This window comes from Hevea brasiliensis, chromosome 12 (genome assembly GCF_030052815.1).
Source record: "Hevea brasiliensis isolate MT/VB/25A 57/8 chromosome 12, ASM3005281v1, whole genome shotgun sequence".
NCBI classification, from domain to species: Eukaryota; Viridiplantae; Streptophyta; class Magnoliopsida; order Malpighiales; family Euphorbiaceae; genus Hevea; species Hevea brasiliensis.
In genome coordinates, this window is record NC_079504.1 from 82,072,964 (window position 1) to 82,084,523 (window position 11,560).

The following is an 11,560-nucleotide window of genomic DNA, read 5'->3' on the forward strand; positions in this document are numbered from 1 at the left end:
ATCACTTTGTCCATGGTGACAAGTGTAATAATCAGAATGGAACTTTTCTTATGGCATTAATATTAATGAATTAATAGCGCATTTTTAATCCAATACTCTCTTCCTTTCCTTTTTAATTCCATCCTTATAACATGTTCTATTCTTTATTCATTCAGGACCATTCATCAATTAACACCTAATAATCCAATAGACTCAGACATTCCTCTGGTTAATTTTGAAATCCCCATAGCGCCATTACTTCAAGTAATTCGAGGAAGACCTCATGAAGAAAGCAATGAAAAGATGAACCCTCCTCGTGCCTTGTGAAGACTAAACGTGCACAATAAACTTAGGCACGGAAGAAGTAAAAGGGAACTTAAGATAGTGGAGAGTGAGGAGTTGGGAGATATGATCGGTGCAGCAAGGAATTTCTCGACGTGTTCTCTTGGAGCTATGATGACATGGTCGGTTTGGACCCTCGATAGTGACGCACAAGATTCCTTTAATTAGGAACGATCCTGGAAGCGTAAATCGAGGAGAATGAATCGATACACCGCTCAAGGTTCGGGATGAAGTCAAGAAACTTGATGACGCCGGTTCTTAGAAGTGGTCAAATATCCCCAATGGGTGGCTAACGTCGTCCGATGATGAAGAAAGACGGAGAGTCGGGTGTGTGTTGACTACAGGATCTTAATAAAGCTAGTTTGAAAGACGATTTCCTCTCCCCACATTGATGTGTTAGTTGACAATGCCGCGGGTTTGGGCGATGTTCGTGTATTGATGGGGCATCGTGGTACAATCAGATCCCAATGGGCGAGGAAGACAAGGATAAAATCGCTTTTATCACCCAATGGGGTATACGCTATCGGGTCATGCCCTTCGGGTTGAAGAATGCGGGCTACTTACCGGTAGCGCAATGGTCACATTATTCCACGATATGATGCATAAAGAAGTGGAGGTGTATGTGGATGATATGATCATCAAATCCCGGGAGAGGAGAGCCACGTTCGGTGATAAGGAGGGTGTTTGAAAGACTCAGAAATACCGATTGAAGTGAACCTGCTAAGTGCATATTCGAGCTAGATCGGAAAACTTGGGATTCATAGTAGCGAGAAAGGGATAGAAGTAGATCCTGACAAGGTTCGAGCTATTCAAGAAATGCCATCCCAAAAAACATAAAGGTAGGTGCGCAGTTTTCTGGGAAAACTGAACTACATTTCGAGGTTTATTTCTAATATTACTGCAAAAGATGAGCATATTTTCAGATTACTAAAAACAACTCTACTCAATGGGATTGATTGTCAAGAGGCTTTGAGAAAATCAAGCAGATTCACAAACCCACTAAGATTGGTCCCACTGTGTGTAGGCCTCGATCCTGCACATGGCATCCAACAGAATTCCATGGGATGTGTTTTGGGACAAGCATGATGATACCGCTAAAAGAGAGGGCCATTTATTACACGAGCAAGAAGTTCAATGATTGTGAGTCAAGGTACTCTTCCTTAGAAAGACTTGCTGCGTTGGCTCGACAAAGAAATCGCCTCAAGCACTATATGTTGAATCACAAGACATGGCTTATCTCCAGGATGGATCCTATCAAATATGTATTCGAAAGCCCATTCGTGCCGGGAAGGATAGCCAAGTGGCAGGTTATACTCTCCCAATACGACATAGTCTACATGACCCGAAAAGCGGTGAAAGGTAGCGTGATTGCTGACCTCCTAGCAAAACCCTATCCGGATTATGAAGCTCTAGATTTTGAGTTCCCGATGAACATATCAATGAAGTAGACCACGGAGAAGATGAGCCAAGCGATGTATGGGAGATGTATTTTGATGGAGCTCAATTTATCGGAAATGGAATCGAGCCGCACTAGTATCCCTGCATGAAAGCACTTCCCAATAGCTGCTAAGTTGGGATTTGACTGTACCAACAATGTCGCAGAGTATGAAGCTTGTGTAATGGGTCTACATGCCGCTATAGAGAGGAAAATCAGAAAGTTGGAGGTGTACGGAGACTCGGCTCTGATAATCTATCAAGTCAAGGGAGAATGGCAAACTAAGGATCCCAAGTTGATCCCATATCAAGTACTTCATCGAGTTGATCAAGAAATTCAAGAAATCTCTTTCACTCACGAGTAGAGACAAGAATCAATTTGTCGATGCCTTAGCTACTCTAGCTGTTATGGCTCAAATCGAAGAAGGGCAAATGTTTGACGTTGAAGATTAAGGTGAGGATGAGCCACCTATTGCTTCATGATTGAAGAAGAGCCCGACGGAAAGCCTTGGTATCATGACATCACGGTCTCTTGTAGAACTGCAGAATTCCCTTGAGGCAAGCAAAAATGAAAAGAAAATGATTCGAGGTTAGCATTAGGTACTTTCCTGGAGAGACCCTATACAAGAGGAGCCCCAACTGAGAATTGTTGAGATGTGTAGATGCAAAGGAAGCAAAAAAAATCCTTTTTGAAACTCATGAGGGAAATTGTGCCACTCACGCCAATGGACACATGATGGCGAAGCAAATCATGCGACGTGGGTTTTTTTGGATCACAATGGAAAAGGATTGCATCGAGTATTTAGGAAGTGCCACAAGTGTCGATTTACGCAGATCCGATAAATATGCCACCTCACAAGTCGCTCAATCTCGTCTCACCGTGGCCTTTTGCAATGTGGGGCATAGATGTGATTGGTCCCATCAATCCCAAGGCATCCAATGGGCATGATTCATCCTTGTAGCCATCGACTATTTCTCCAAGTGGGTCGAGGCGACATCCTATGCTCACATCACGCAGAACACGTTTCTCAAATTCTTGAAACAATATCATCCGCGGCATGGTCTCCGAATGAAATTGTCACCGATAACGCCAAGAACACGAACGGTCCAAGATTCGGAAGGCGTGTGATCAATACGTAATCCTACATCTCAATTCCTCCCCATACCGTCCCAAGATGAATCGATCGGTTGAAGCCACGAACAACAACCTCAAGAGAATAATCAGGAAAATGACAGTCACATATAGGGATTGGCATGATATGCTTCCCTACTCTCTCAACGCATACCGGACTTAGAAGAACCTCGACCGGGCAACCCCATACTCACCGGTCTACGGGATGGAAGTCGTATTGCCTATTGAGGTTGAAATCCCGTCCCTAAGAATTTTGAAGGAATCGTGGATCGATGAGTCGAATGGATCCATCAAGGTTGGATCGGTTGAATTTCTTTGGATGAGAAAAGGTTAACAGCAGATGTCACGGACAATTATACGAGAAGAATGGCTGGGCATTTGATAAAACGTACCACGGGAATTTCAACACGGGACTTAGTTCAAGAAATCTTGCCAAACCAAAACGATCCCCGGGCAAATGGTCACCAACCTACGAGGGTCCTTATGTGATTAAAAGGCGTTTCGGAGGAGCCTTGATCTTGACTCACATGGACGGTGAAGAATTCCCGAGACTGTGAATGCCGACATGTCAAGAGATACTATGCATGAAAAGGAGAAAGGATGAAAACCCAAAGGGCGCCCTAAAAAAAAAAAAAAAACTAGAGGCGAAAACCGAAAGGGCGCTTCTAGCCGAATGGACGAAGAGAAAGTGAAAACCGCAAGGGCGCTTTACGTAGAATAAGAAGAAAGTCGGGAATGAAAAGGGGCATCAGAAAGAATGAGATCATAGGTCAGTCTTGCAACTCCTCCTCCATTAATCGTCCGCCCGTTATCTTGTTGAGTACACTCTTTCAGGGAATAACTTCATATGCCAAAGTCAGACTTGTTTTGTAAGTTGATTTTATTTTCCTGCAATTCCACCATCAACCTCTGGATCCTTGATCCAAGTTGATTTTATTTTCCTGCAATTCCACCATCAACCTCTGGATCCTTGATCCAAGTTGATTTTATTTTCCTGAAATTCCACCATCAATCTGGATCCTTGATCCAAGTTGATTTTATTTTCTGCAATTCCACCATCAACCGCTGGATCCTTGATCCAAGTTGATTTTATTTTCCAGCAATTCCACCATCAATCTCTGGATCCTTGATCCAAGTTGATTTTATTTTCCAGCAATTCCACCATCAATCTCTGGATCCTTGATCCAAGTTGATTTTATTTTCCTGCAATTCCACCATCAACCTCTGGATCCTTGATCCAAGTTGATTTTATTTTCCGCAATTCCACCATCAATCTCGGATCCTTGATCCAAGTTGATTTTATTTTCTCGCAATTCCACCATCAATCTGGATCCTCGATCCAAGTTGATTTTATTTTCCCGCAATTCCACCATCAATCTATGGATCCTTGATCCAAGTTGATTTTATTTTCCCGCAATTCCACCATCAATCTGCGGATCCACGATCCAAGTTGATTTTATTTTCTGCAATTCCACCATCAATCTATGGATCCTTGATCCAAGTTGATTTTATTTTCTGCAATTCCACCATCAACCTCGGTTCCTTGATCTAAGTTGATTTTAATTTCATGCAATTTAAATTTCGTTATCAACCTCTCGGTTCCTTGATCTAAGTTGATTTTAATTTCATGCAATTTACATTTCATTATCAACCTCTGGTTCCTTGATCTAAGTTGATTTTAATTTCATGCAATTTAAATTTACATTATCAACCTCTGGTTCCTTGATCTAAGTTGATTTTAATTTCATGCAATTTACATTTCATTATCAACCTCTGGTTCCTTGATCTAAGTTGATTTTAATTTCATGCAATTTACATTTCATGTTATCAACCTCGGTTCCTTGATCTAAGTTGATTTTAATTTCATGCAATTTAAATTTAGTTATCAACCTCTGGTTCCTTGATCTAAGTTGATTTTAATTTCATGCAATTTAAATTTCTGTTATCAACCTCTGGTTCCTTGATCTAAGTTGATTTTAATTTCATGCAATTTACATTTCATTATCAACCTCCGGTTCCTTGATCTAAGTTGATTTTAATTTCATGCAATTTACATTTCATTATCAACCTCTGGTTCCTTGATCTAAGTTGATTTTAATTTCATGCAATTTAAATTTCTGTTATCAACCTCTGGTTCCTTGATCTAAGTTGATTTTAATTTCATGCAATTTACATTTCGTTATCAACCTCTGGTTCCTTGATCTAAGTTGATTTTAATTTCATGCAATTTACATTTCATTATCAACCTCTGGTTCCTTGATCTAAGTTGATTTTAATTTCATGCAATTTAAATTTCATTATCAACCTCTGGTTCCTTGATCTAAGTTGATTTTAATTTCATGCAATTTACATTTGTTATCAACCTCGGTTCCTTGATCTAAGTTGATTTTAATTTCATGCAATTTACATTTACATTATCAACCTCTGGTTCCTTGATCTAAGTTGATTTTAATTTCATGCAATTTAAATTTCATTATCAACCTCGGTTCCTTGATCTAAGTTGATTTTAATTTCATGCAATTTACATTTCATTATCAACCTCTGGTTCCTTGATCTAAGTTGATTTTAATTTCATGCAATTTAAATTTCATTTATCAACCTCTGGTTCCTTGATCTAAGTTGATTTTAATTTCATGCAATTTACATTTACATTATCAACCTCTGGTTCCTTGATCTAAGTTGATTTTAATTTCATGCAATTTAAATTTGTTATCAACCTCTGGTTCCTTGATCTAAGTTGATTTTAATTTCATGCAATTTACAATTTCATTATCAACCTCTGTTCCTTGATCTAAGTTGATTTTAATTTCATGCAATTTACATTTACATTATCAACCTCTGGTTCCTTGATCTAAGTTGATTTTAATTTCATGCAATTTACATTTACGTTATCAACCTCTGGTTCCTTGATCTAAGTTGATTTTAATTTCATGCAATTTACATTTCATTATCAACCTCTGGTTCCTTGATCTAAGTTGATTTTAATTTCATGCAATTTAAATTTCATTATCAACCTCTGGTTTATAGATCTAAGTTGATTTTTAATTTTCTAGGTCATTAACTTAGGTGTGCTTTAGTTCCCTAATTTCAAATACCTAATCGTCCAAAATATGAGTCGGAATCTTTACATAATTCCTATACGGAAATTTTTCCTTTAATAGAAATTACGTAAAGAGGGGCAGCTGTCGACACCATATTTTGGCCGATCTCAAAATACTTTGAAACCGATCCCCGGTGCTAAGTTTCCTCGGAGTAGCTAATCACGTTTCCGATCCCTCTTTGGTAGGCGGTCACATTTCCGACCTCTCCTCGCAAAGACGTGAATCAATGATAAGTCCTACGCATCCCTTGAAACTCAGCCGATCTCTCAAATCATTTACCGATCCTTCAAACCCGTTGCCGGATTTCCGGACTGTCAAGAATATTCCGATCCTCGTTGATAAATGGAGTGAACTAGCACTAGATCTTTTCCTACCAGTTTTATTGCCGATCTCCTTCCGAAAGTTTAAGAGCTAAAGTGTTGGTTCGATTCCGATCTTAAGTGTTCGAGTTAAATTTTCGGTCAAGTTACGTCAACATTTCTTCCTACCGATCTCATGTTGAGTGCTTTCCGATCTCTCATACTTAGATTAATAATCACATTTAGTTTTTGTTTTGCTGTGCTCATACAATCAAATACTCAGACAAATAATGGTTCAAAATTTTCCGATCACAATCATTCATTTCATTTCATGTCATAATTTGTACAAAGTTATTCGGCTGGGGGATCACCCCCAGCCTGATCTACATTTGGATCACTCCCTCTCTCCCTCTCACCCTCGGCTTCATCCTCACTATCTTCACCATCGCCCGGTGCAGTCGTCCATCCAAGAAAAGTCTTCTTCTGGGTAACGCTCCTGGAGTGCGGCCAAGAGATCTTTGTGAGCCTTCACATAGGCCTCAGCTATTCCCGTCACCATCTCCTCATCCCTCTCCTTAAGCTCCTTATCCTTCGCCTCGAGTTCCTCTATAAGTTGAGCGACCTGAGAGGATGCATTGGCGTGGAGCGCCTGGACTTCCTTAAGAGCGCGGTCCCTCTCGTCCAAATACGGTTACATTCGCCAACCGGTCTTCATGGAGCTTTGCCCGCCCTCGACTGAGATATATAATCCCGAGCCGATGAGAGTTCGGATCGGAGAATCCACTTCCTGGTTCTTCTTCCCGATCTCCTTACCCAGGCGCTGAATCCTTTCCCGGATCATGGTCTGGTTCACCAGACACTCCACGTTTAAGCTCATGGTCCGAGTCAATATGTCATCAAGGCCACTCTGGGATAGCCTGTCCCGATCCTCCTGAAAGAAGATGGTAGACCCCAGTACTTTAGCAAAACCGGGGTTCTCCTTAATGATTCGGTTATCCTTCAAGGAGTCGATCAAGATGTCGAGCGCCGAGAGGAGGTCCTCCCGAAGCTTGAGTAGGTCCCCTTCCGCGCTTGGGACAACTGCAAGAATGAGGCTGCTCTTCCGATCTAGGAGGAGATCGGGTAGCTTCAGGTGGTCGAGGACCGAAGGTTGGGGAGGATCTCTTTGTATCTCCCTGTGCTCGCGACTGTGTGTTTGGAGTCGCTCAACGCTTCATCTCCTTTACTTTGAAGATCTCTTTCCTTCTTCCGCTTCCTATGACCTTCACCACCCGCCATACCGCACAAAGAAAAGGTTAGTGAGATCACTAAGGTCGTGAGAATTGAGATATAGAAAATACCAATGCCGAGGTTAGAGAGCGGAAGTTCGCGGTCTTGGCGGTGGCGGTGAGCAATGTCCAATGGTGCGGCAAATCACCGAATCCAAACAAGAATACTTTTAGTGGCAGCCTCACTCTTGATCCATCACTATCAAACTTTCCTCTTCGCTCAGGGTAATATGGTTGGAAGCAAGGGTCCTGGTACCACCACCGCTGGGAAATCCTCAAAGCGGCTCGGATCTTTGCTCCTCACAATGAAGAAACGATTCTTCCGGTTCTTAAGGGGCGAGGCAGATCGGAAAAGAGCTCGCAACTAGGCCGCTGAAAGAACCGATGGTCATCGTCCTTTCGGTGAGATAGCAGGTGCAGCTTGGCGAACACTTTAGCCGTAGGTCTGATTCCCTTAGCTCGGCATAGACCTCGGAAAGCTACCAAGATCCGCCACGAGTTGGGGTGAATTTGAACAATGGATGCTCGATGAAATTTTAAGACCTCCTTGTAGAAGTCATCCAGGGGAACGAAGGCGGCCTTTAATTGTTCCTCGTACACCATAACCATGTCGTTCTCTTCAAAGAAGTGATTGACACGAAGGTCGCCATGGCACTTGATTAGCTCGCAAGTCGGGCCGAATGTTATATTCTTGGCTAAACGACCGAAGATCGGATTCTCGAAGAACCGATCGTAGCTCGTCTATAGGGAGATTCTCCCTACCTGAAGGGCGCGTACGCCTTAATGGTACGACCCGCCCCTGACCTGGAGCAGGGACCCTAAGAGGTTCGGGTTGCGTGCTTGGCCCGGCCGCCTCTTCCTCATCAGACGATGACCAAGAGAACTCAATGGAAGGAGGGCTCGCCGCTCTCTGACCTTCGGCACCGCTCATTTTCAAAAGAAACAAAGAACTTAAACAAAAAAGAAGATCAAAGTCCTTACCAGAGTCTAATCGGTGTCGGAGAAACCGGAGAAAATGAGAGAACTTCGAGGCTATGAGCAGGAGACTGAAAATGAAATGAGAAAACAACTGGCTAACCCTCCCCTATTTATACTAGTCCGAGCATTTAATGCTCGCGAGGTTCTAGGCGGCGCATCGATTGGTGAGACTCGACAGCTGTTCTGACACTTTTCTCAAATATCCGAATGTTCAGAGATCGGTTAATCGGAGATCGGCATAACAAGTTAAATATTTTGAATAAAGGATCAGTCAAGTGTCATTCAAGTAAAGAACCGATCGGATAACCACCTTAGAGATCGGAAAATAATCAATGCAAAAATAATAAGATGATAATCGCAAAATAAAGTCTTCATTTGCAAAAGGTCGGATTACAATAAAGGACTAACTACATCATTTGGGTGATCTCTAGAGATCTGATTACATTGACAGACTACATCATTTTGGCGATCTCTAAGGATCGGAATACATTGGAGATCTGACTATATCAAAAGGCCGATCTAAGGATCGGTTTACAACTGATCCCAAGGATACTCCCAGGAGATCCATGGATCAGTTTATAACTTATCCCAAGGATACTCCCAGGTGTTCTAAGGATCAGTTTATAACTGATCCCAAGGATATTGCCGACCGGATGCTTCATCATTGTCGGAACACCCAATGTGGATCGAATCGTCGGAACACTCAATGTGATGAGAAGCCGAATGAACTCGCTTGAGCAACTCGAGATCGGTACAGCGAAGCCCGCAATACGGATCGGTCAAATTCGGTTCTCTCACCATCGCCAATTAGGACCATCCAATCACCGGATCGTAAATTTTCCGTCGAGAAAAGGGAATTCCATCTAAGAGGATCAAAACCACGATTGTAGCGGAACTTTCCCGAGCAGCTAGAACCAAGAAACAAGGAGAAAGAGAGAAAATCGAATGAAGGAAATGCCACTATCAACGGGGTATATATAGGGAAAATGGGCATTTAATGTCGAAGGAAAACGGCGGACGCTCAAAATCGAGATGTAATTAATGCTTGGACCGAATCGGCATCGATCAAGGGATAAAAGAGATCGGAGATAGGAGATCGCATGAGAGATCGGAATGGGAGCTAGGGAGGATCGGAAGACAAAAGAATAAGACAAATTCGATAACCGCCGCCGAAATCGAGAGCCGAGGTAGTTAAAGCGTGGCGACGAGATCTCCACCGCACGCCTAAGAATCGCCCGCAATCTTGCCGAGTGCGGTATGTCATGACACCTGTACATCCCAATCCCCACCGTTGATCTCACTTGTAAGGATGAATCCGGAACCCTTGGATCAAGAGAGAAGACGACAATACCAGCGTCTTTCACTCTCAGCCCTCAGATCGTTCCGGACAAAGGATTCAAGACCGTCGGATTAAAAGGGGAAAAGGACAAATATTTTGAGAAGCGATCTCGACCATTCGTTTTGATTCTCTTTAATTCTGAACATCCGATCATGTACTTCAAAATCGACCCTCCATCTCCTCAAAATGAATCGACCCTTCATGGGGAGCACCCGATTCCTATAAATACTGCATGAAAACTGCTCAAAGAAAAGAAGGGACGAAAAAGGAAAGGTCATTATTATAGCGGAAGAACTCTGAAAATTTCATTCAGTTTGTTATTCTGCTACTTTGAAGTATTGATTGGAAAGACTTTTGAAACTAGTTTTCTGAAGTGTTTCTTGAAAAAGGATTTTGAACACTGGAACTCTACATTTCCAGCTTGTTCATCACCTGATCACGCCTTCACTTTCAACTCTTTATCATCTCTATTTTCATCCCTTCTGTTGGAGCTCAAATCCCACTCAGTTGTTATCTTGACCTAATCACATCATAGCTAAGCTCCCTCCAGTTCACGGTGAACATCAACTCTCAGGCTAATCAGTCCGCGGTCTTGTTTCTAGTGGCCACCCCATAATTATTCCTACAGATTCAGCTCCTCCCAGGTAAGAGCTCACGTCGCTGTTTTATTAAGTGTTTGCGTTCATTTCTTTCGTAGTCTCTCTGTACTTTTTACGTATGTGATTTTTCTCCAAGTTCATCTCGTGCAAAGAGACCCAGAAATGTTATTCTCAGGTCATCTCTTTAGTGATTAGTGTGCCTTTTATTAATCTTCGTCATTTCTGAATACAAGCTTTTCTGGTTCCTAGTAGAGTGTAAATGGTCAGGTAAGACGTAGGTAACTGCAACCTAAAGATCTCTCTTAAAGGGAAAATCTTAATAATACATAAGGAAGATATTCAAACTATTAAATTAGCTGACAGTTAGGCAAAGATGCCATAAAATGGAAGTAAAAGAAGCAGAGTAGATTGGTCATAAATAAATATTGGTAAAATAAATACATGAGAGGTCGGTAAATCAGGTCTCATTTTCCCCGTCTAGCCGAAGGATATTGATAAGTCCTATCCCCAATCTCTTTAAACTTCAGGATCCTTATCTCTAGGTTCTTAGGGCACCAAAAGTCTGGAGATCGAAAAATACCTTTCAGGCACCTTTCTAATTTAAAAGAGATCGGAGGAGAGTTCTTATCCGGTCTTAACTCAAATTCTAATAAACATTTAAAAGAGATCGGAGGAGAGTTCTTATCCGGTCTCAACTCAAAATTTTATTAAATAGGGATCGGAGGAGAATTCTTATCCGGTTCCCATCTCGAAATTTTAATAAATACCTAAAAGAGATCGGAGGAGGACCCTCACCCGACCTCCAATTAGAATTTTAATAAATAATCCAGTGGAGATCGGAGGAGAGTTCTTATCCGGTCTCTATTCAAATTTTAATAAATATTAAAAGAGATAGGAGGAGAGTTCTTATCCTATTCTCACACTAAATTTCAACCCGTATGCAAGATAATCCCAAAACCCAGAACAATTCGTAACGCCAACTCACTAAGGCTGTCTCATTTACTTATGTATCTGGGTAATCCTAATTAGTGAAAAATCAAACATTCCTTTTACCAAAAGGATTAACATTCCCACTATAGCCCTTCTAAC